Source organism: Bubalus kerabau, chromosome 2 (assembly GCF_029407905.1).
Source record: "Bubalus kerabau isolate K-KA32 ecotype Philippines breed swamp buffalo chromosome 2, PCC_UOA_SB_1v2, whole genome shotgun sequence".
Classification (NCBI taxonomy): Eukaryota; Metazoa; Chordata; class Mammalia; order Artiodactyla; family Bovidae; genus Bubalus; species Bubalus kerabau.
The window spans coordinates 141740052-141767073 of record NC_073625.1 but is presented as its reverse complement, the minus strand read 5'-3'; the positions used below and the strand labels follow the sequence as shown (position 1 = coordinate 141767073).

At 38.5% G+C, this 27022-nt stretch overlaps 1 long non-coding RNA gene across 4 annotated transcripts in view; it reads left to right on the top strand.

The window, feature by feature from the left end:
- The window catches only part of LOC129643888 (uncharacterized), a 108455-nt gene extending 83317 nt beyond the window's left edge, over positions 1–25138 (top strand). For all 4 annotated transcript variants that reach the window (XR_008710585.1, XR_008710582.1, XR_008710584.1 and 1 more), the window contains 2 exons: positions 669–768; positions 23269–25138. This is a non-coding gene — a long non-coding RNA (uncharacterized LOC129643888). The remainder of the gene's footprint in view (positions 1–668; positions 769–23268) is intronic.
- The last annotated feature ends 1884 nt before the right edge of the window (positions 25139–27022 follow it).

Genomic DNA, 27022 nt, shown 5'->3' with positions numbered 1-27022 from the left:
TAATTACCTAAGAATTCCAAGGTTAGGAAGAGCATAGAGAAGCAAGTAGAACAAGGAAACATACACAATTTACATGAAATGTTAAAATTTAATCCTTGAAGTCTAGGTAGTACCTGTTAATCTTAAATCCACACTTTGAAATCAAAACATGAGCAGATGAACACTTCAGAGCATAATTTTTAAGGCAAATACCCTTTTAAAATATTTTTAACCCTTTTTGAGTGTTTTCGAGAAGGACACACACATACACATATTAATATATACACAGGCTCTGGCTGTTTTTCTTTTTAAGAGAGGGCCAGCAGTCATAGACAATTTATTTTGGAAGCCTAACTTAGAATTTTATTTCATTTCCCTTTACCTCTCCTGTCTTTCCCTCTCTTTCCCTGTCTCTCTTTCTGGTTGTTTTGAATGACAAGGAAGAAGACAAATCGAGAGTTATAAAGAGTGCTTCAGGGGAAACTCAGGGGATATAACCACCTAATTATGAATTTCCTGAATGTGCAATTTGACCAGCAGCAACTGGACGTGATTAGTACAGTGGGCCTCACCTCCAGCTGTTCTACAAAAACAAATCCGTGAAGGATTTCCAAGGCACATTTTCCTTGGGACCTGTTATAAGTTTTAACAAAGTGAATAGTGTGGTGTTGCTCTTTGTTTTTAAATAGGTGACAGATTGTCTGAAAAGAAGCGAAGCAAGTTTCCTACAATGAAAAGAACTACCCTATGGAGCCCATACTTCTGCTTGAGGCAAATGTGTTTAAAACGGTAAGAAAACAAAAACTGCAAATCTGTCTCCTTATGTGTGGAACCAAAGCTGGAAATGTGTGCTCTAGAGGCAACTGTAAAATCATATTTCAATCTGGCATATGGGCCAGTGATTGTGTTGTGTGAGTAATGCATACGTGTAATCCATGTGGTAAGCTTTGTGGACTGAGAAAAAGTCAGTGTTATTCACTGAGGCTTGGCAATCAGGAACCATTTATTTCGAAAAATTTACATGGGCTGAAACAATGTGAAAAATGTACTGTCCATTTTGTCAGCTTGTGAACATAGCAAAAACCACAGCACTCTCTTCAGCACAAAGACAAGGGGAAAAAAAAATCCCTTTTTGCTGTTTTACACTTACAGAAGAATGATGGCTCTTGTACAACAAGGGGATTAATGCTGAATGCATACTATCTTTCACAAGTCAAGTCCAAATGAACCAGAGATCCAAAAAAAACAATACAGTACACCAAGTGGAGAGCCAAAAACTTCATTTATTTTATTGTCGTGATGTACAGATCAGTTTTTAATTGCTTTTAGTTATGGATTCTTGAGTTTTAAAGCAATTATAAAATATCTTCACTAAGTTCATAGTAGCATAAGTGCTCCAGAGAGGGGAAAAGAAATGAAGATAAATGGACTTGGAAGACCCCACTAATCTTTGTCAATAACAAGATATCATTTAGGCATTAATTTTTTTGATTCAAAGGCATTAAAAAAATATTCTTTAGGCCATACAGGGGCCTCAGAAGTACTCTACAGCAGGCAGGGGAAAAGGACTTGGTAACTGGTGGGTGAAGCAGGGAATGGAGGTGGGTAGTATTCAAAATGGTGCTACCTTTTTGATTTTAGTTTCTAAAAGTTTCACAAACTGCCTTCTGATGTTTCAATCTCAACTTTCACATTGCTTCCTCTAAAGTTTTTCCCTCAGTCTTATCTCCTGTGTTGATTAAATGGCTTTAAAATTTTTGAGAGGGGAATTTCCACCTATAAAGGATTAACTGCTAACAGGAATTGCCTTCCCGCCATAAACAATTTGAAAATCAGGCAAAATATATGAAATAACAGTTTTCAGACATTAGACATCTGGCAGTGTAGAACCAGATTCCTGAAAGAATCCCTATGATTATCCCAGATTACTGCCTTGAGAAAGACACAGTACAGGGAAAAGGAATCTAGTATCTTGCTGAGTCGAAGAAACAGATCAGTCTGGGGTGGCCTGGCAGCTATAATCTTAAGAGCAGAGTTCAAAAGAGAGAAAGAGCTAAGCAGAGGAAGAGGCACAGAAACTTGCATAGGAGTCTCCTCGAGTTCTTGCTAAATATCAATCTGCATGCGCATAAGGGGAAAACCCTTTTTGTTGGGCATGAAAATCGGAGGAAAGAATAATTACTAAGAAGCTGTAAGGTGAACAATCCCCAGAAATCATATACGACCATAAATGTTTGAATTCCCTCCATCCAGATTGGAGAAATCTGGTTGAGTACTTAGCCATTTAATAGAGATCTAAGAAGAGTTCTGCCTTAGAAGTGAGGCTAAATTAGCTTTAGTATTGAAGTATTCTGAAGGCTCTCTAAAAAAGCTTGATAAAACCTAATCTCCAAGTAACCTTGCTGCCTACTAGAAGAAGCATAACATTATTTAAAGGACTACAAGACTCCATGTGCCAGTGCAGGAGACATAAGAGACAAGAGTTTGAACCCTGGATTGTGAAGATCCCCTAGAAGAGGACATGGCAACCCACTCCAGTATTCTTGCCTAGAGAATCCCATGGACAAAAGAGCTTGGTGGGCTACAGTCCATAGGGTTGCAAAGAGTTGGACACAACTGAAGTGACTTGGCACTCACAATAAAATCTAGCACCAAATAATGTAGAATTCATAATCTTCTTTATCTAATTAAAAATACCACCAGACATACAATACAAATAGTGACACATCAGATCAGATCAGTCGCTCAGTCGTGTCCGACTCTTTGCGACCCCATGAATCGCAGCACGCCAGGCCTCCCTGTCCATCACCAACTCCCGGAGTTCACTCAGACTCACGTCCATCAAGTCAGTGATGCCATCCAGCCATCTCATTCTCTGTCGTCCCCTTCTCCTCCTGCCCCCAATCCCTCCCAGCATCAGAGTCTTTTCCAATGAGTCAACTCTTTGCATGAGGTGGCCAAAGGACTGGAGTTTCAGCTTTAGCATCATTCCTTCCAAAGAAATCCCAGGGCTGATCTCCTTCAGAATGGATTGGTTGGATCTCCTTGCAGTCCAAGGGACTCTCAAGAGTCTTCTCCAACACCACAGTTCAAAAGCATCAATTCTTTGGCTCTCAGCCTTCTTCACAGTCCAACTCTCACATCCATACATGACCACAGGAAAAACCATAGCCTTGACTAGACGAATCTTTGTTGGCAAAGTAATGTCTCTGCTTTTCAATATGCTGTCTAGGTTGGTCATAACATTCCTTCCAAGGAGTAAGCATCTTTTAATTTCATGGCTGCAGTCACCATCAATTTTGGAGCCCAAAAAAATAAAGTCTGACACTGTTTCCACTGTTTCCCCATCTATTTCCCATGAAGTGATGGGATCAGATGCCATGATCTTCGTTTTCTGAATGTTGAGCTTTAAGCCAACTTTTTCACTCCCCACTTTCACTTTCCTCAAGAGGCTTTTTAGTTCCTCTTCACTTCCTGCCATAAGGGTGGTGTCATCTGCATATCTGAGGTTATTGATATTTCTCCCGGCAATCTTGATTCCAGCTTGTGTTTCTTCCAGTCCAGCGTTTCTCATGATGTACTCTGCATATAAGTTAAATAAGCAGGGTGACAATATACAGACTTGATGTACTCCTTTTCCTATTTGGAACCAGTCTGTTGTTCCATGTCCCATTCTAACTGTTGCTTCCTGACCTGCATACAGATTTCTCAAGAGGCAGATCAGGTGGTCTGGTATTCCCATCTCTTTCAGAATTTTCCACAGTTTATTGTGATCCACACAGTCAAAGGCTTTGGCATAGTCAATAAAGCAGAAACCAGGTGAAAAAATAATAAGTTGAAACAAATTCTGAAATAACAGATAGTTAATGGAATTAGCAGATATATATATGCTAAAATAGCTACTATAAACATTTACTACAAATTATAAATCACCACAAATATATGAGACAACAGAAATATAGGAAATAAAAAAGGTATGAATAATGTCTGTTAAACTATATGACATTTTAAATAAAATTTATACTGAAAAACAGAATCCCAAAGAAGTGGGGAAAAAAGGAAGAAAGAACAATGAAAGAAATAGCAAACAAATAGGAAAATAGTAGATTAAACTCAACTATTTAAATAATTACATTAAAGATAAATGGTCCAAACATTCCAAATAAAAAGCGGAGATCACGGGACAGAATAGAAATGCAAAACCCAACTGATATTTTAAAATGTGATATATTGGAATTCCCTCATGGTCCAATGGTTAGGACTCATTGCTCTCACTGCCAGGGGTCTAGATTTGATCCCTGGTGAGGGAACCGAGGTCCCACAAGCTGTGCCACAAGACCACCCACATATACAAAATATGGTATATGTATGCCATGGCAATTATTAAAAAGCAAAGACATCACTTTGCCAGCAAAAGTCCATATTGTAAAAGCTATGGTCTTCCCAGTAGTCATGTATGGATGTGAGAGCCAGACCATAAAGAAGACTGAGCGCCGAAGAATTGATGCTTTTGAACTGCAGTGTTGGAGAAGATTCTTGAGAGTCCCTTAGACAGCAAGGAGATCAAACCAGTCAATCTTAAAAGGAAACCAGTCCTGAATACTCATTGGAAGACTGATGCTGAAGCTGAAGCTCCAATACTTTGGCCACCTGATGCAAATAGACAACTCATTGGAAAAGACCTTGATGCTGGGACAAATTGAGGGCAGGAGGAGAAGGAGGTGACAGAGGATGAGATGGTTGGATGGCATCACTGATTGAATGGACATGAACTTGGGCAAACTCCAGGAGATAGTGAGGAACAGGGAAGCCTGACGTGCTACAGTCCATGGGGTTGCAAAGAGTCAAACACGACTTGGCGACTGAACAACAACAACAACAAATGCCGTGGAATATTATTTAGCTATAAAAAATAATGAAATTCTGATACATGCTATAATATGGATGAATCATAAAAACATTGTGCTAAGTGAAAGAAGCAGACATAAACAAATATTCTACTTTTATGAAGTACTTAGAAGAGAGAAATTAAAAAAGACAGTAAGTATATTAGGAGCTGAGTGTTGCTGGGAGTGAGAAGTTACTGTTTAATAGGTACTTCAGAATTTATTTCATTTAATTAATTAACTTTATTTTTGGCTGTGCTAGGTCTTTGTTGCTTTGCAGATTTTCTCTAGTTGAGATGAGTGAGGGCAACTCTTTGTTATGATGCTCAGGCTTCTCATTGTGGTGGCTTCTCTTGTTGCAGAGCATGGGCTCTGTTATAGGTGAGAGGGCTTCAGTAATTGGCAGCTGGTGAGCTCAGTAGTCATGGTGCACTGTCTTAATTGCCCCATGGCATGTGGAATCTTCCCCAGCCAGGGATTGAACCTGTGTCCCCTGCATTGGCAGGTGGATTCTTAACCACTGGACCACCAGGTAAGCCCAAGTACTACAGAATTTCTGTTTCAATTTGTTTTTAAAATTCTGTAAATGAATAGTGATGATGATTGCACAACATTATGAATATGGTTAATGCTACTGAAATGTATACCTAAAAATGGTTAAAATGGTAGATTTTTATGTTATATACATTTTACCATACAATACCATGTTATTTTATGTTGCTTACATTTTACATTAAAAATGAAAAAAAAAAAGCCCAACCATATGCCACCTATAATAAACCCATTTTAAATATAAACACATGCACCCAAAAATCCAAAACCAAAACAAATAAATAAATATAAAGACACAGATAATTGTAAAAAAATAGTAATTAAAACAATATACCATGCAAGCATTAATCAAAAGGTAGTTGAAATGGCTATATTTATATCTAATAAACTTGAATTCAGAACAAGGGTTAAAAAAAGAATACTTCACAGTTTTAATCAGGTCAATTCATTAGGAAGATATAACAATTTTAATTATTCATGTACTTTAAAACAGATTCAAAGTACATGAAGCAAAAATTGATCAAAATGGAAGGGAAAAAGAAACAAATCTTTAATTAGACAGGCACATGCTAGTAAAGTAATGCTCAAAATTCTCCAAGCCAGGCTTCAGCAATATGTGAACCGTGAACTTCCTGATGTTCAAGCTGGTTTCAGAAAAGGCAGAGGAACCAAAGATCAAATTGCCAGCATCCGCTGGATCATGGAAAAAGCAAGAGAGTTCCAGAAAAACATCTATTTCTGCTTTATTGACTATGCCAAAGCCTTTGACTGTGTGGATCACAATAAACTGTGGAAAATTCTGGAAGAGATGGGAATATCAGACCACCTGATCTGCCTCTTGAGAAATCTGTATGCAGGTCAGGAAGCAACAGTTAGAACTGGACATGGAACACCAGACTGGTTCCAAATAGGAAAAGGAGTACATCAAGTCTGTATATTGTTACCCTGCTTATTTAACTTATATGCAGAGTACATCATGAGAAACACTGGACTGGAAGAAACACAAGCTGGAATCAAGATTGCCGGGAAAAATATCAATAACCTCAGATATACAGATGACACCACCCTTATGGCAGAAAGTGAAGAGGAACTCAAAAGCCTCTTGAGGAAAGTGAAAGTGGAGAGTGAAAAAGTTGGCTTAAAGCTCAACATTCAGAAAACGAAGATCATGGCATCTGGTCCCATCACTTCATGGGAAATAGATGGGGAAACAGTGGCTGACTTTATTTTTCTTGGCTCCAAAATCACTGCAGATGGTGACTGCAGCCATGAAATTAAAAGACGCTTACTCCTTGGAAGCATATTGATAGCATATGCTCCTAGATAGCATATTGAAAAGCAGAGACATTACTTTGCCAACAAAGGTCCATCTAGTCAAGGCTATAGTTTTTCCTGTGGTCATGTATGGATGTGAGAGTTGGACTGTGAAGAAGGCTGAGAGCCAAAGAATTGATGCTTTTGAACTGTGGTGTTGGAGAAGACTCTTGAGAGTCCCTTGGACTGCAAGGAGATCCAACCAATCCATTCTGAAGGAGATCAGCCCTGGGATTTCTTTGGAAGGAATGATGCTAAAGCTGAAACTCCAGTCCTTTGGCCATCTCATGCGAAGAGTTGACTCACTGGAAAAGACTCTGATGCTGGGAGGGATTGAGTGCAGGAGGAGAAGGGGACGACAGAGGATGAGATGGCTGGATGGCATCACTGACTCGATGGACGTGAGTTTGAGTGAACTCGGGAAGTTGGTGATGGACAGGGATGCCTGACGTGCTGTGATTCATGGGGTTGCAAAGAGCTGGACACGACTGAGCAACTGAACTGAACTGAACTGATACTTTGGCCACCTCATGTGAAGAGTCGACTCATTGGAAAAGACCCTATTACTGGGAGGGATTGGGGGCTGGAGGAGAAGGGGACAACAGAGGATGAGATGGCTGGATGGCATCACCGACTTGATGGACATGAGTTTGGGTGAACTCTAGGAATTGGTGATGGACAGGGAGGCCTGGCGTGCTGCAATTCATGGGGTCAGAAAGAGTCGGACACGACTGAGCAACTGAACTGAACTGAACAGAGATATTGTGGGTTTGGTTCTAGATCACCACAATAAAGTGAGTCACATAAATTTTTTGGCTTCCCAGTGTGTATAAAAGTTATGTTTATACTATTCTGAGTTGATTAAGTGTGCAATAACATTATGTCTAAACAAATGTACATATCTTAATTTTAAAAATTAAAAATTCAAATCATCATCTAACAACACAGGGTTGCCACAAACCTTCAATCTGTAACAGACCAGGTATCTGTGAAGCTCAATAAAGCAAAGTGCAATTAAACTATGTATGCCTGTAATTGGGGAGTTCAACAATCCTCCCCCAGTAATTGATAGAACAAGTAGATAGCACTAACAATACTAACAGCTTGAACAGTAACATTCTATTTAAACGCCCTATCAAACAATAATAGATAGCCCTTCTTTTCAAATGCCAGTGAAACATTCACAAATATCAACTGTAATCTAGATCTTAAAAGAAGTTTCAACAAATTTAAAAGCATTGAAAACATGCAGTGTGTATTCTCAATCATGATGAAATTAAATTACAAGTCAATAAGAAAAAAATTCCCGGAAATCCTCCCACCCAGATATTTAGTACTTGAGCAATACATTTCTAAATTACTCAAAAAGGACTTCCCTCATTGTCCAGTGGTTAAAACTCCATGCTCCCACTGCAGGGGAGGCAAGGTTGATCCCTGGTTGGGGAACCAAAATCTCACCACGTGGTGTGGCTAAAATAAAATAAAGTAAATTACTCAAAGAAGAAATCACAAAGGAAATTAGAATATATTTTTAACTGAATGAAAATTAAAACACAATATATTGAATTTATGGGAAAGAGCTAAAGTAGAATGTAGAGGGAAATTTATAACTTTAAATGCTCAAGTCAATAATCTAAGTTTCCATTTTGAGGAACTAGAAAAAGAAGTAATTAAACCCAAAGTAAGTAGAACACAAGTAATGATAAAGCTAAGAGCACAAGTCAATGAAATAAAGGAAATCAATGGCACAAAAGATTGTTTCTTTTAAAAGAATTACTAGAATTGATTAATCAAAATAAAAGACATAAGTTATCAATATATGGAATGCAAATAGGAATATCATCTAGATCCTCAGACAATAAAAAATAAGGAAATATTATAAACAACTTCATGCCAATAAATTTGACAACTTAAGCAAAATGGGAAAATTTTAGAAAAATACAAACTGCCAAACTCATTCAATAAGAAATAGACAATCTGTACCTAAAAAGTAAATTGAATTGTAGTTAAAAACCTCTCACAAAGAAACTCCAGGTTCAAATGGTTTCACAGGTAAATTTTACTATACCTTTAAAAAATAAATAATACAGTTGCTTTTATGAAAATAGTATTATGCTGAGGTTAAAACCAAGGGCATTGCTAAAAATGACTATATAACAATAGACAAAAAAGTTTTAACAACATTTTAGTATGTCAAACTAAAAATGATAATATGTCACATTCAAGCAATGTTTAGTAGGAATGCTTACATTCTAATCCAGGAATGTCAAGTAGCTGTGCTTTATTATTTTTTAACTGAAATATAATTCACATACCATGAAATTCACCCATTTAAAGTATACAGTGCAATGGTGTTTAATAATTCAGTCTATTCAAAGATTGTGTAACCATCATGATTATTTATTACCTTAAATATGCATACTAATGTATCCATTAGTATTCACTACCCAATTCTTTCTCCCCTGTCTCTGCAAACCACTAATCTGCTATCTCTAAGTATTTGCCTATTTGGGGCATTTTATACCAATGGAGTTATATAATACATGGTATTTTGTGACTGCTTCTTTCAATTTGCAGAATGCTTTCAAGGCTCATTCAGGCTGTAGCATGTATCAGTTCTTAATTCCTTTTTACAGCCAAATATTTTTCCATTGTGTGGATATACAATGGGCCCTTGAACAATGCACAGATTAATCTGCATATAATTGGCCCTACAGTTCCTCCAGAACCATAGTTTAATCAACCACGAACCAAGTAGCACTGTAGTATTTATTACTGAAAAATAGCTGCTTGTAAGTGGACCCATGGATTTCAAACTAATGGGTCAGCTATACCATATTTTGCTTATATATTTATCAGTTTGATGGACATACGGGTTGTCCACTTTTTTGACTAACACTGCTATCATCATTCTTACACAACTTTTCATGTGGACATATGTTTTCATTTATTTTGAGTATATCAGTTCAGTTCAGTCGCTCAGTCGTGTCCGACTCTTTGCGACCCCATGAATCGCAGCACGCCAGGCATCCCTGCCCATCACCAACTCCTGGAGTTCACCCAGACTCACGTCCATCGAGTCAGTGATGCCATCCAATCATCTCATCCTCTGTCGTCCCCTTCTCCTCCCGCCCTCAATCCCTCCCAGCATCAGAGTCTTTTCCAATGAGTCAACTCTTCGCATGAGGTGGCCAAAGGACTGGAGTTTCAGCTTTAGCATCATTCCTTCCAAAGAAATCCCAGGGCTCATCTCCTTCAGAATGGACTGGTTGGATCTCCTTGCAGTCCAAGGGACTCTCAAGAGTCTTCTCCAACACCACAGTTCAAAACCATCAATTCTTCGACACTCAGCCTTCTTCACAGTCCAACTCTCACATCCATACATGACCACAGGAAAAACTATAGCCTTGACTAGATGGACCTTTGTTGGCAAAGTAATGTCTCTGCTTTTCAATATGCTATCTAGGTTGGTCATAACTTTCCTTCCAAGGAGTAAGCGTCTTTTAATTTCATGGCTGCAGTCACCATCTGCAGTGATTTTGGAGCCCAAAAAAATAAAGTCTGACACTGTTTCCACTGTTTCCCCATCTATTTCCCATAAAGTGATACCAAGAATAGAATTGTAGGGTCATAGGGTAACTCTGTCCAGCTTTTTGAGGAACTGACAAACTGTTTTCCATAGTGACTATACTGTTAAACATTCCCCTCAGCAGTACATGAGGGTTCCACCTTTGCCACATCCTCATTGACTCTTATTGTCTCCTTTTTTGATTAAATGAGACATAGTGATAAGATTGGTTTAAAACCACAATAGATATAGGAAAAGCATTTGACAAAACCCAATACTCTTTCTTTATATTATAATAAAAGAAAACAAAATGGAACTCTAAGCAAACTATAAGTAGAAACTTCTACAGCTTGAAAAGGGGATCCATACAGCTCACAGCTCATTGGCTGACATCACACTTAGTTGTGAAAGGTTGAATGCCTTTCCCTTAAGACTGGATAAAAAGCAAAGATGTCTAGTCCTTCCACTCCTATTCAACACTGTACAGGGGGAATGTTAATCAGGAAAGGAAAAAGTAAAGAAAGATTGTAAAGAAAGCAGTTAAACAGATTTGCTCATAGAGAACATGGTCATTATGTGGACATGGTTAAGATATCTCCAAAAACACTAAAAGATCTAGCAAGTATGCTTAGGAAAATTACAGGAGACCATGTCAGTATACAATAATCAATTGTTATATCAGCAACAAACAATTAGAAATTGAAAATTTTAAACACCATTTACAACAGCATTAAAAACATAATATGCTTAAGGAAAATTAAACAAAAAAAATGTTCGAGACTTAAAAACTGAAAACTAAAAAGACTGCTAAGAAAATTAAGGAAGGCCTTCACAATTAGATATACTATGTTCAATATTATTTATCAATATTAAGATGTCAATTTTCCTCAAATTTATTTGTAGATTCAATGTCGAGCAAAATCCCAGAAAACTTTTTTTTAGAAATTAAGCTGATTATAAATTTTATATGGAAATGCAAAAAAATTAAAACAGAAAAACAATTTTGAAAATGAAGAACAAAGTTGGGGAGCTACACTACCTGTTTCAAGATTTACTATAAAGTTACATTAGTCAAGATTATGTTGCCAGGGTACAAAAAAGATCTACACAACCAAGATAATCACAATGGTGTCATCACTCACCTAGAGCCAGACATCCAGGAATGTGAAGTCAAGTGGGCCTTAGAAAGCATCACTACGAACAAAGCTAGTGGAGGTGATGGAATTCCAGTTGAGCTATTTCAAATCCTGAAAGATAATGCTGTGAAAGTGCTGCACTCAATATGCCAGCAAATTTGGAAAACTCAGCAGTGGCCACAGGACTGGAAAAGGTCAGTTTTCATTCAATCCCAAAGAAAGGCAATGCCAAAGAATGCTCAAACTACCGCACAATTGCACTCATCTCACATGCTAGTAAAGTAATGCTCAAAATTCTCCAAGCCAGGCTTCAGCAATATGTGAACCGTGAACTTCCTGATGTTCAAGCTGGTTTTAGAAAAGGCAGAGGAACCAGAGTCCAAATTGCCAACATCCATTGGATCATCAAAAAAGCAAGAGAGTTCCAGAAAAACATCTATTTCTGCTTTATTGACTATGCCAGAGCCTTTGACTGTGTGGATCACAATAAACTGTGGAAAATTCTGAGAGATGGGAATCCCAGACCACTTGACCTGCCTCTTGAGAAATCTGTATGCAGGTCAGGAAGCAACAGTTAGACTGGACATGGAACAACAGACTGGTTCCAAATAGGAAAAGGAGTTTGTCAAGGCTGTATATTGTCACTCTGCTTATTTAACTTATATGCAGAGTACATCATGAGAAACACTGGGCTGGAAGAAGCACAAGCTGGGATCAAGATTGCCGGGAGAAATATCAATGACCTCAGATATGCAGATGACACCACCCTTATGGCAGAAAGTGAAGAGGAACTCAAAAGCCTCTTGATGAAAGTGAAAGTGGAGAGTGAAAAAGCTGGCTTAAAGCTCAACATTCAGAAAACGAAGATCATGGCATCTGGTCCCATCACTTCTGGGAAATAGATGGGGAAACAGTGGAAACAGTGTCAGACTTTATTTTTTTGGGCTCCAAAATCACTGCAGATGGTGATTGGAGCCATGAAATTAAAAGACGTTTACTCCTTGGAAGGAATGTTATGACCAACCTAGATAGCATATTGAAAAGCAGAGACATTACTTTGCCAACAAAGGTCCATCTAGTCAAGGCTATGGTTTTTCCAGTGGTCATGTATGGATGTGAGAGTTGGACTGTGAAGAAAGCTGAGCACTGAACAATTGATGCTTTTGAACTGTGGTGTTGGAGAAGACTCTTGAGAGTCCCTTGGACTGCAAGGAGATCCAGCCAGTCCATTCTGAAGGAGATCAGTTCTGGGTGTTCATTGGAAGGACTTACGCTAAAGCTGAAACTCCAATACTTTGGCCACCTCATGTGAAGAGTTGACTCATTGGAAAAGACCCTGATGCTGGGAGGGATTGGGGCAGGAAGAGAAGGGGACGACAGAGGATGAGATGGCTGGGTGGCATCACCGACTCGATGGACATGAGTTTGGGTGAACTCTAGGAATTGGTGATGGACAGGGAGGCCTGGCGTGCTGCAATTCATGGGGTCGCAAAGAATCGGACACGACTGAGCGACTGAACTGAATTGAACTGAACTGAATTGTGCCAGGGTAAGAATCAGACGGGTTTCCCCAGGGGCTCAATGGTAAGCAATCTGCCTGCAATACAGGAGACATGGGTTCAACCCCTAGATCAGGAAGATCCCTTCGAGGTGGGCATGGTAATCCATTCCAGTATCCTTGCCAGGAAAATCCCACGGGCAGAGGAGCCTGGTAGGCTATACTCCATAGGGTCACAAAGAGTTGGACACAACTGAAGCCCACATAAGAATTAGACATGAGATCAAAGTGTAAGAGCTAAAATAATAAGACATCTAGAAGAAAATCTTTGTGACTTTTAGTTATACAAAGATTCTTTCAGATAGGATGCAAAAAGCATGAACCAAAAAATAAAGAGCTTAAATTGAACTTCATCAAATTGAAAACTTCTTCTCTTAAGATGACTGCCAAGAAATTCAAACCATGGTTTTTGATAAAATATTTCTAAAACATAATCCTGATAAAGGAGTTCTATTCAGACAATATAAAGGATGTTGCAACTCTTAAACAACTCGTGAAAAATGGGGAAAAGATTTTAACTGACATTTCACCAAAGAAGCTATGGGAACAACAAATAAACACATGAAAAAATGCTCAACATCCAAAATCATTAGTCATTCAGGAAGTGCAAATTAAAGCTGTGATGGTATACACCAAAGGCCAATGAGAGGGCTTCAATTTAAAGACTTAAAACACTAAATGTCAGCAAGGGTATGGAGCAACTGGAAATCTAATGCATTGTTGGTAGGAATGTAAAATATTTTAGCAAGAAGCTTGGCAGTTTCTTGAAAAGTTAAATATGCACTTATGACCAACCTAGATAGCATATTGAAAAGCAGAGACATTACTTTGCCAACAAACGTCCGTCTAGTCAAGGCTATGGTTTTTCCTGTGGTCATGTATGGATGTGAGAGTTGGACTGTGAAGAAAGCTGAGCCCTGAAGAATTGATGCTTTTGAGCTGTGGTGTTGGAGAAGACTCTTGAGAGTCCCTTGGACTGCAAGGGGATCCAACCAGTCCATTCTGAAGATCAGCCCTGGGATTTCTTTGGAAGGAATGATGCTAAAGCTGAAACTCCAGTCCTTTGGCCACCTCATGCGAAGAGTTGACTCATTGGAAAAGACTCTGATGCTGGGAGGGATTGGGGGCAGGAGGAGAAGGGGACGACAGAGGATGAGATGGCTGGATGGCATCACTGACTTGATGGACGTGAGTCTGAGTGAACTCCAGGAGTTGGTGATGGACAGGGATGCCTGGCGTGCTGCGATTCATGGGGTCGCAGAGTCGGACACGACTGAGTGACTGAACTGAACTGAACTGAACCATGTAACCTAGCAATTTCACTTGAGTATTTACCCAAAAGAAATGAAAATAGTTGTCCACACAAACATTTTTACATGAATGGTTATGGCAGCTTCAAGATAACAAACATTTGAAAACAAGCCAAATGTCCATCAACAAATGAATGGATGAATGAATTTGGTATAGCTCCTCAATAGACTACTACTATAAAGAGAGATAAATAGAAATGAACAAATACATGCTACAACAGCAATGAATCTCAAAAACATTGTGCCCAGTGAAAGAAGCCAGACATTAAATGTATGATTACATTATATGAAATTCTAGATTTAGTAACCAATATCAGATTAGTGGTAAGCTAGGGGAGGGGGCAGGAGTAGGTGATTTGAATGGAGCAAAAATGAACTTTTTTGGGGTGTGTGGTATTTTGATTAATTACATGGGTGAATTCATTTGTCAAAATTCTTAAAAATGTACATTGAAGATAGATGCATTTTTATTATATGAAAACTATATCCTTAAGAAAGTTAATTTAAAAAAAATTATACAGAAGTAATCGTTTTGGAGAATTTGTTTGGAGCTGTTTCCCCACCGCTTGGCTATCTCACTTTTTCTCCCCGATTTCTCCTCCTCCACTCCTGATTTCTGCTCCTGAGTCACAGCCTTCTTTCATTTGCTGGCTCTCCAAATATTTGGAGAGGTCTCTATCAATGGTTTCCTTCACTCACCCACCCACCCCCACCAAAGTCTCCTCTCCCGCAGGTTAAACATTGCCAGTTCTTCAGTCATTCACATTTGATGTAGTTTCTGACCTTGATAAAAAGTGGAGCTGGAAAAGCTGTATGCCTTCAACAGAGAGGCAAGATCTGGAAGGGTCATGAATTCCCCAAGTTAAGGAGAGTATTCCAAGGGCTGGGTAACCAAAACAAAGCAAACAAAAATATAAGTGTTTATAGTGGAAAAGTGTACAGGGGCCCAACTCATGCAAGGCCACGTAAGCCATGGTCAAGATTTTGTTCCTTCTTAAGTATGTTTTAAAAGAGCAGAGATGTGATCTAACCCAGGGCAGCCTCCAGGTGCTGGGCTCAGAGAATTTCCTTCAATCAGTTTCCTCTGCGGCACACACCAGGGTACTAACAATCTCAGCAGCTCCATCATCTTTGATAAGATATCTCTTTCAAATTTCCTGCACTCGATGAAGTACAGTGCCTTTAGAACAGCATTTACAGTGGTTTTGTCTTCTGTGTTCTCTTCTATTTATCAGCTCTCTTGACTCAACTGTGTGCAGGTTATTTAACTTGGATAGCTTATTCAATGTCTCTGTTTTCTCACCTGTAAACTAAGGATAGTAAACAGTAATGCTTTCAAAGTGTTACTGCAGTGATAAAATGTATTAATATATGTGAGATGCTTTGAATATTTACTGGTGCATAGTAAGCAGTCTTTAAGCATTTTCTGTTACTATTTGCCTAAGTATAAAGAGGAAAATCTTATAAGCTTCCAGACAGAATGAATAAGTTATCTGTAAAGGGGGTCAGGGTGGGGAAGGGAAGGGAAACAGGCTGGCAGTGAAATTTTCCTTTGCAACACTAGAAGCTAGAAGGCAGTGGAATACATCTTTAAATTAAAAATCCTATGACCGGTTGCTATATACTTCACTTATCAAAATGAAAGATACTATTACATGTGTGTAAAAGGCATGCCTTGCCACATAGTAAGTGCCCTGTAAGGTTTTTCTGTCATTACTATCCATAGGGCCAGGATCTGAGACTTGGAATCTCCCTCCCTGGATGATAACTATATTCCACCTGCGTACCACACAGGCCATGACCGCACTCCTCCCCTGACACATTCTCCTCTCTGTTCTTTCCCACTTATATTTCAATTATTCCAGCCCCAGGAAGGCGAGGAAGGGTTTCACATTCCATCTAAATTAATTAAGTATCTCTCCCAATTTTGTCAGGTTTGCGTTAAATATCAACAGATATTGATTGGGGAACAGAAAAAAAAAAATGTACTTAGCCTACATTCTAGACAATACCAAAAGCAAAAAGATTTTGTCTATTTCATGGTGAAATCGTCCTTGCTTTTATTAAATTTTAAAGCTCCTAACTGTATTAAAAAGAATTGTAATATAATTGGAAACTTCATTATTTCATGATTTGTATTATTTTTCTAGTAGTTATCCTGTTCTTTGATGTGCTTGGCATTAGTTCTTCAAACATCAAATTGTTTCATTATTGCTGAATTCAAGATTGTTTACAAAAACTTAATTTGAAATTTTAAAATGTTGAGTTTTCCAAAGAGGAGCAAAGGGTTACAAAACCATCTAAACCATATTTGCCAGGACTTTTATGTCTAAATTTTTATTCAGAGCAATTTAAGAGGAAAAGTAATTCTTATGTTTCTCATTCATTTATGCTTGAATCATCAAATTGCTGTTTTTCTAAAAGCTGTTTGATGTTCCACTAGCTTTTGAATCCTTTAAGACTTTTTAATGTCTCTTTTTCCCTTCATTATAGACTTTCTGCTCTCTGTGGGTTTTATTGGTCCAGTGTGTGCCTTGTATTTAACCCGTATTTCTCAAATTGAACCATTTTATGAACGGGTTCACTCTCACTCTTACCTCAGGACCCATGCACAGGTGCTTTTCTCAGCATGGAACACTCTTTCATGGTTAGCTTCTATATTTCCTTTGTCTAAAAGTGATTTTTCCAACGAGGCTTACTCTGACCTCCCTGTTTCAAATTGCAAAACTAAAATTTACTCTAAAATACAGCACAAAATCAACTTAGCTAAGTGAAATTTAGAATCAAATAAATGCTGGAGGGACTTTGAAGTTTTTCTGGCCCAAATGTCTCATTTTGCAGATGAAGCCTAGAGAAGTTAAGGGGCTTCCCTTAGATCAGACAACCAGTTAAATCCAGAAATCTAACAGGCATCTCACACTCAACATGCCCTAAACTGAACTCTGGTTGTCTCCTGGATCCTGTTCCCTGTCTTGGCTGATGGTAACACCATTCTTCCAGTTACTTGGGCCAAATACCTTGGAATCATCTCATCACCCTTTCTTTTACACCCTCCCCCCATATCTAATCTATCAACAAATCCTATTTGCTCTGCCTTCAGAATACAAACAGAATCTTCCCATCTCCCACGTTTGTCCATTATCTTACACCCAGATTACTGCAAGTCTCCTGTCTGTTCTCCTTGCCTCTACTCTAGCTTCCAATAGTCTGTTCTCCACAGAAGCTAGACTGGCTGAAACCCAAGTCAGTTCATGCTACTCTTGTGCTCTGTTCCAAATCCACCAAAAGCTCCGCATTTCATTCAGGCAGTGCCTCCAGGACCCTCCACCCTCTGGGCTCTCATATCCTCCTCCCAAACTTATCTTCTACTGGTCCACCCCTTGCTTGAAAAGTCAAAGTGTTAGTTGCTCAGTCGTGTTAGACTCTGTGACCCCATGGACTATAGCCCACCAAGCTCCTCTGTCCATGGAATTTTCCAGTCAAGAATACTGGAGTGGGTTGCCATTCCCTTTTCCAGGGGATCTTCCTGACCCACGGATCGAGCCTGTGTCTCCTGCATTGCAGGCAGTCTTTACCATCTGAGCCACCAGGGAAGTACTGGCCCTTGAAGCCTACCCCTTCCTTGCTACCCTATAAATATAGTGATCTTATTGCTAGTCCTTGAATAATCCTGATATATTCCCACCTTATAGTCTGGTGACACATATCCCATAACATGGGCATATTTCTGAGTATGAAAGCATTAATTTGTTAAGTGTAACTAGATAAAATAACCCCCAATTTTTGTGAACTGTTTTGTTATCCCCCGACTGAGCAACTTCACTTTCACTTTTCACTTCCATGCATTGGAGAAGGAAATGGCACCCCACTCTAGTGTTCTTGCCTGGAGAATCCCAGGGACGGGGGAGCCTGGTAGGCTGCAGTCCATGGGGTTGCTAAGAGTCAGATACAACTGAGCAACTTCACCTTCACTTTTCACTTTCATGCATTGGAGAAGGAAATGGCAACCCACTCCAGTGTTCTTGCCTGGAGAATCCCAGGGACGGGGGAGCCTGGTGGGCTGCCGTCTATGGGGTCGCACAGAGTCGGACACAACTGAAGCGACTTAGCAGCAGCAGCAGCAACTTTTAATATACCGAGATCCTCACATGAAAATGCTCCCACAGGACTTCCCTGGTGGTTCAGTGGTTAAGAATCTAAGCTTCCAAAGCAGAGGATCCGGGTTCAATCCCTGGTTGGTGAACTAGATCCCAGATGCCACAACTAAGACCCAGTGCAGCCAAATAAATATTTTTTAAAAAGAAAAGGAAACACTCCCACAGTTAGCTAGGTTCTACCGTCAGATGGTACAAATCTGAAGACAAGCCTGATCTAAGGACTAACGCTGCACCATTGCTTGGTGAGGAAACCATTGTATTAAAATGGTTAAATTAAAAACCCCTTCCTACTTCCCTATTTGCCATTTGGCTTATTACCTGAGCACTGCTGTAAACATAATAAACTCACTGGGTTCTCTTTCACACTGCTTCTACCATGAACTTTCTTCCAAGGATGCCACTTGGAGAGAATGTTTTTAGGGGGTGATCTATTGCTCTTGCTCCCCCTTGTTTAAGACTCTGGTACTCTGACCTCTCTCGATCCCTGGGAGGCCTTGATTGGGAATCAGAAAACATTTCCATGGAGGGCTGAGAGCAAAGTCTGATTGCAGTAAATTAAGGATGAGGAATGATTGTGATCCCAGAGACTGTGGCTCTGAAGCACATTCTTTGTTCTAAGAGCAAAATATGTTCTGTTTAGAGGGAGAAGAAAAATCAGAAAGAATTGGTAGCTTGGCTCTCTACGTGGAAAATTTTCCTGTGTTATAACAATAATAGATTTACTGTAGTCCTTTCTTAACATTCTATCTATCATGCTCACTTCACACTTTCCTTTTGCTTATCTATTGCTGGAACACCCTCCCATCCTCTCTGCTTACCTAATATCCATTGTCACGAAACATCTATTCCTCTGTTTCTGGGAATATTTCATGATATTTCCTTTGAGAAGCCTGCTCCCGTGTTTTTGGTGAGACTGACTCCACTGTGAGTTCTAGAGATATGTCCAAATTGATTTAAACAATCACTATATCCCTTTGCCCAGGGTACCATGACTGACTTAAGAATTGACACATTACCTAATCAGAACCAACTCGGTGCTAGGGTGCATTTACTAGGGATTTTTGGAAAGAGACGCCTCCTTGTTTTGTCTTGGGGTCTCCTGGAAAAGACTGCATCTTCTCCTGGGTGGTGTGATGTGGAGCTACGTGGTCTAGAACTGCTGGAGGCATTTTGCTGCCAGGAGGGAAACTAGCTAAAAAATAAAGTCAGCACTCACTCTCATTCCCTCTACCACAGACTTGGATACTTTAGTACTACTAAATTATATTATTACTAGAAAATAGGCAGAGTCATTTATAAATACTGTGATGATAATAATGATGATGATAAAGAATGTCAATAGAGCACATGGCTACAGGCCACTAGGTTTAACTCCTGGAAATGCCACTTGCTACATGTATGACATGAGGCAAATGCTTTAAATTTTCCATGCCTCTGTTTCCTCACTTGTGAAAGAGGAATAATACAAACATATTAGTTGCAGAGGTTTTCACTTCCAGAAGGTCAGTGGACAAAGCTAATAGTGAAAATCGGCCACAAACACCGAGAAATACTGGATGGACAAAATAGTTTATTATACAACAATAAAGAGTAAAGTGGATTTATTCTTTAGTTATTAAATGCAGATACTAAGGTATCTCTTTCAATAACTAATAGATACAATAGAAGAACATAAATAAGGATATAGAAGTTTCAAAAACACTTCAAATGCCTTTGGTCTAATACATATTTGGAACCATGTACTCAGTAATTAGACATATATATTTTCTTATATTTGCACTAATAAAAAGAAATTTATCAAATACTAGCTCACAAAAAGTTGAAGATCATTTAATAGATAAAATATCCTTGTATTTGGAAATTTAAAAATATATTTCTGAATAATTTGTATATTAATTAAGAAATAATCATAGACATTTGAAAATAATTAGATCTAAATTCCTATTAAATTGCTCCATATCAAAACTTGTTAAATGCAACTAAAGCAATTTTCATGGGGAAGTATATAGGCCTAAATGAATGTTAGATAGTGATTTAATTATAAAGTCTTATTTTTCTTTTTATTACTTCTGCAAATAATGTAGCATATATCATAAAGACTTAAACCTTTCTGTTTAAATATAACACAGAGAAAAGTTCATAAATGATAAAAATATATCTATATAGATTTTATGTGAAAAAATATTGAATGTGAATAAAATGTATAATGTTACGATTATAATCCACATCATTTTACATCTCAACAACAGTAAAAATAAACTATGTTTTCAACACAGTATCACCATTGGCATTCTACTTCCTAAGAATAGATATAAACCCAGCAAGCAAAGATGAGATAGCATACCAAACAGAAAATGTAATCTAGTAAATAAATAGAGAAAAGGACTTGTAAAAATAGTCATTACCTGCTTTATACCCCCAGAAGGACCAGGGAGTTTTTAAATATCACCTTGAGTTCTAGCAGAAAACAAGTAGGAAACAGAAGAGAGTTTAACAAAGGGACTGACCACAAAGTGTGGGCAAGGTTAGAAAGCAACAGGGTGTGATGAAGTATTTGCGACTCTGTTACCACCTTCAGCATCTTGATAGGAGCTGTTGCCTTTGGTAGAAGAGCATACTAATGCCAGCCTGTGGCTTGACATGGAGGGAGCCTGGAAAATAAAAACACAACCACACAACCTTCCTGTTCTCCCGTATTCATGTGTATTTCTTATGGCGAAACCCAGCCAGAAGCTAGAAAGCAAGAAAGCCTGTTGATGTGAGCCCCGTGAATGAGGCTGGTCTTTGGAAACACAGAGCAAGGGAGAGAGTAGATTTGGAGGAAAATATCCAACACTGGCATTAGTAAGATGAAATACAGTTGCTATCCTCTTCAAAATAATATATTCAATGACCTTAATTCTTGTTTTCTTACAGTAAAACCAAAATATCTAGGAGGACAGTTAATTTATTTCCAAAAATTTCAGTGATAGTAGCTAGTGAAGTTCTTAATTTTCCATATTATGTTAAATAACATCCCCTAAGAGGCAGAGGTGAACACAATATTAGACATGCAAGAGATTTACTGGGGGAAACTCCTGTGAAAAATAAAGGGAGAAAAAGTAGGTGTAGGTAAGGAAAGCCTCAGACTTCAATGCAGGTCTGATACCTGTGAAAGGAGAGGAGAAAGGATTCAGTAGGACTGGGTGAGAAGAGACTCAAGACTATATCTCAATTCTAACAAAGTTTTGGCCAGCCCAAAGAGGAGTCTTTGAACCATTGCAGACATGCTAAGTCGCTTCAGTTGTGTTTGACTCTGTCCAACCCTATGGACTATAGTCCACCAGGCTCCTCTGTCCATGGGGATTCTCCAGGAAGGAATACTTGAGGGGGTTGCCTTAGCCTCCTCCAGGGGATCTTCCCAACCCAGGGATCAAACCTGCATCTCTTACGTCTCTCGCATTGGCAGGTGAGTTCTTTACCAGTAGTGCCACCTGGGAAGCCCAAAAGAAAGTGAAGTTGCTCAGTCGTGTCTGACTCTTTGCGACCCCATGGACTGTAGCCTGCCAGACTCCTCTGTCCGTGGGATTTTCCAGGCAAGGGTACTGGAGTGAGTTGCCATTTCCTTCTCCAGGGGATCTTCCCAACCCAGGGATCTAACCTGGGTCTCCCACATTGTAGGCAGACACTTTACCATCTGAGCCACCAGGGAAGCCACAAAGCCACTCATTATAAAACCCCATGCCCTGAAGGAATCTTCATACCTCTGATTTCATGCCTTCATACCACGTGTTCACTCACTGTGAGCAGCCTGGAGAAAATGTGGCCTCATAGAATGTGGTGGTGGATCCAGGGGCAAGGCAGCTGGAATTATCAGTCAACTATGCTCCTTAGAGCAGGAGATCTGAGAGGGTTATATTTCATGGCCACCACACACACCATTTACCTCTTTGTGAATTTTAATACTAAGAAAACAAAGAGTGGAAAGTGCTCATTGCAATTACTGCCATATAGGGAGGAGTCAAAAGCTAAGTAGATAGAATAATTTGAGGTGCATACAAAGACACTTTACACTCTTGAAATACCCTCTATGCTCTTGATTTCTACCATCCTGAAAATCTCTGTTATAGACAGAACATCAATGTGTTCATTAAAGATCAGCCTCTCTTTGCATTATAGATATCAATGTAATTCATTCATAGACTTTTTTTAAATCATATTGACTGTAATGTTCCAACAATAATGTTATTTTGACCTATCTCTCATTTAGACTTTCATTTATGATCTTATGACTAATAAGGTGGTCCGATTCACATGTTACAAATGAAGTGGAGATCAAATTAACTCCCCTTAATTTGTAACAATCCAATACATGGTTATCTCCTCGTAGGGCTGACCTTGTATATGCCATATATACTTCTGATAAAAAGTATATGATAACATTTCTTTTGAAAAACCTTCCTCCTTTTTATAATATGATGAAATTTAGAGACGTCTCCCAGTCTAATGTAACAATCCCCACTACAGCTCTAGTCTGTTGAATAATTTGCAGTTGGGCAGTGAGAGGAATTGAGAATGAATCACTAGGAGCCACATAAGCTCATTCAAATAAGGCATATCAGGTTAATCTTATTGATATGATTACTAAACTAGCAGAACAGTCTAGATACAAATATAGTGATATCTTTATGGACAAAGTAGAAATATGTTTTGTTTACCAAAATATTAATTAATTCATTCATAGAATCACAGAAAGTTAGAGCTAAAGTGACTTAAGATGTCATCTTATTCTATAGATATGTCAGGTTTTTTTTTTTTTTTTTTTTCAGTCATTCAGTCATGTCTGACTCTTTGCGACCCCATGGACTGCAACACATCAGGCCTTCCTGTCCTTCACCATCTCATGGAGCTTGGTCAAACTCAAGTCCATTAAGTCAGTGATGTCATCCAATCATCTTGTCCTCTGTCATCCCCTTCTCCTCCTGCCTTCAATCTTTCCCAGCATCAGGGTCTTTTTCCAGTAAGTCAGCTCTTTGCATCAGGTGGCCAAAGTATTGGAGCTTCAGCTTCAGCATCAGTCCTTCCAATGAATATTCAGGATTGATTTCCTTTAGGATGGACTGGTTTGATCTCCTTGCCTGCCACGGGACTCTCAAGAGTCTTCTCCAACACCACAGTTCAAAAGCATTAATTCTTCGGTGCTCAGCCTTCTTTATGGTCCAACTCTCACATCCATACATGACTACTGGAAAAACCATAGCTTTGACTATATATACTTTGTTGGCAAAGTGAAGTCTCTGCTTTCTAATACACTGTCTAGTTTTGTCATAGCTTTTCCTCCAAGGAATTCTTTTAATTTCATGGCTGCATTCACCATCTACAGTGGTTTTAGAGCCCGAAGAAAATAAAGCCCAAGAAAATAAAGTCTCTCATTGTTTCCCCATCTATTTGCCATGAAGTGATGGAACTGGGTTGTTAGTATTTTGAATGTTGAGTTTTAAGCCAGCTTTTCCACTTTCCTCTTTCACCTTCATCAAGAGGCACTTTAGTTTCTCTTCACATTCTGCCATTAGAGTGATATTGTCTGCATATCTGAAGTCATTGGTATTTCTCCTGGCAGTCTTGATTCCAGCTTATGATTTATCCAGCCTGGCATTTCATTTGATGTACTCTACATGTAAGTTAAATAAATGGGTAGCCATTTAATATTGAAGATGGAAGAAAAAAGAGCAACATTTTCAGCATGTTATAGTTAATTATTCCAAGAAAGGTAAAAATCCAACTTAAACACAAAAAAAGATCTGTGCAATGTATGGAGAAGGTGCTGTGACTGATCGAACATGTCAGAAGTGGTTTGTGAAGAGTCATGCTGAGATTTCTTGTTCAACAATGTTTCACAGTTGGGTAGATCCGTTGAAGTCGATAGGGATTACATCGATACATTAATTGAGAACAATCGATGTTATACCACATGGGAGACAGCTGAGATACTCAGAATATCCAAATCAAGTGTTGAAAATCATCTGCACCAGATTGGCATGTTAATCACTTTGATATTTGGGTTCTACATAAGTTAAGCAGGAAAAAAAACCTTCTTGATCATATTTCTGCTTGCAATTCTCTACTGAAACATAACAAAAAATGTTCTGTATTTAAAAAAAATTATGACAGGTGATGAAAAGTGGATACTTAACAATAATGTGAAATGGAAGAGATTGTGGAACAAGCAAAATGAACCACCACCAACCACACCAAAGACCAGTCTTCATCCAAAGAAGGTGATGCTGTGTATGTGATGGGATTGGAAGGGAGTCCTCTATTCCTTCCAGAAAACCAGATGATTAATTTCAAGTACTGCTCCCAATTAAACCAAATGAAGGTTTCTGGAATTAGTCAACAGAAATGCATAATTTTCCATCAGAATAACACAAGACCTCATGTTTCTTTGATGATCAGCCGATAAGTGCTATACAGCCTGACTGGGAAGTTCTGATTCATCTGCTGTATTCACCCGACATTGCAGGTTTGGATATTCGTTTATTTACATCTTTACAAAATTCTCTTAATGGAAAAAAATTCAATTCCCTGGAAAACTGTAGAAGGCACCTGGAACAGTTCTTTGCTCAAAAAAGATAAAATGTTTTGGGAAGATGGAATTATGAAGTTGTCTGAAAAACGGCAGAAAGTGGTGGAACAAAATGGTGAATATGTTGTTTCATAAAGTTCTTGGTAAAAAGTAAATTTGTGTCTTTTATTTTTACTTAAAAACCAAAGGGAAATTTTGGTTAATTCAATAAGTGAATTAGAGACAAGAAAAGCAATAGGAAAGATCAATAACACTGAGCTGGTCATTTGAAAAAAATAAAATAAATCCTTAGCTAAGCTAACAAATAAAAGATGAGAGAGAAGACTCAAATGAATAAAATCAGAAATGAAGGAGGAGACATCACCACTGATAGTGCAGAAATAACTACTATGAACATTTATATACTAACAAATTGGATAACATAGAAGAAATGAATAAATTCCTAGAAACATACACTTACTGAATCATGAAGAAATAGAAAATCTGAACAGACCAATAAAGAGTAAAGAAATTGACTCAATCATCAAAATCTCCCAAGAACAACCACCACAAAAAAACCAGGGTTATATGGTTTCCCTGATGAATTCTACCAAATATTAAAAAAAGAATTAATGCCAATCAAAACCATAATGAGCGATTACCCTCTCACATCTGTTAGAATGGCTATTATCAGAAAGCAACAGAAAACAGTGTTGGTGAGTATGTGGAGAAAAGGGAATTTTCAACACCATTAGTGGGAATGTAAATTGGCACTGCCACTATGGAACACAGTATGGCGGTTCCTCAAAACATTAAAAATAGAGCTACCATATGATCCAGAAATTCCACTTTTGGTTATATATCCTGAAAAAAAATGAAATTAGAATCTTGAAGAGATATTTGTACTCACATATTCTTTGCAGCATTGTTCACAACAATATATTAATATGGCTTCCCTGGTGGCTCAGACGGTAAAGCGTCTGTCTGCAATGCAGGAGACCCAGGTTTGATCCCTGGGTTGGGAAGATCCCCTGGAGAAGGAAATGGCAGCCCACTCCAGTATTCTTGCTTTGCAGCATTGTTCACAACAATATATTAATATGGCTTCCCTGGTGGCTCAGACGGTAAAGCGTCTGTCTGCAATGCAGGAGACCCAGGTTTGATCCCTGGGTTGGGAAGATCCCCTGGAGAAGGAAATGGCAGCCCACTCCAGTATTCTTGCCTGGAGAATCCCATGGATGGCGGAGCCTGGTAGGGTACTGTCCATGGGGTTGCAAAGAGTCGGACACGACTGAGCGAAGGGAAGATCAAAATTTCTTGATATTTGTACAAGAGATATTTGTACTCACATATTCTTTGCAGCATTGTTCACAACAATATATTAATATATATAATGGAATATTATTGTCATGAGAAGGAATGAAATTCTGCCATTTTTGACAAGGATGGAACTTGAGGTTATTATGCTAAGTGTAATAAATCAGTGAAAGATATATGCTATGTGATTTCATTATCAGATCAGATCAGATCATTATATGTGAAATCTAAAAAAAATCCCCAAATAAACAAACATAACAAAATATAAACAGTTATAGATACAGAGAACAAATAAGTGTTTGTCAGAGGAAAGAGGTGCAGGGGGAGCAAAGAAATAGGTGAGGGAGATTAAGATTTACAAACTTCTAGTCGCAAAATGAATGAATCACAGGTATGAAATGTACAATGTGGGGAATATAGTCAATAACTATGTAATATCTTTTTCAGTGACATATTATAACTAGACTTATCCTAGTGATCATTTTGAAACATATAGAAATGTTGAATTACTATGTTGTGTAATGAGAACTATAGGTCATCTATATTTTAGGTCAATTATATTTTAAAAACAAACAAGCTAACTCATAGAAAACAAGATCAGACTCGTGGTTACTAGAGGCAGGAAGGGGAATTGGATGAAGGCAGTCAAAAGGTACAAATTTGCAGTTGTGAGATAAATAAATACTAGAGATGTAATGTAC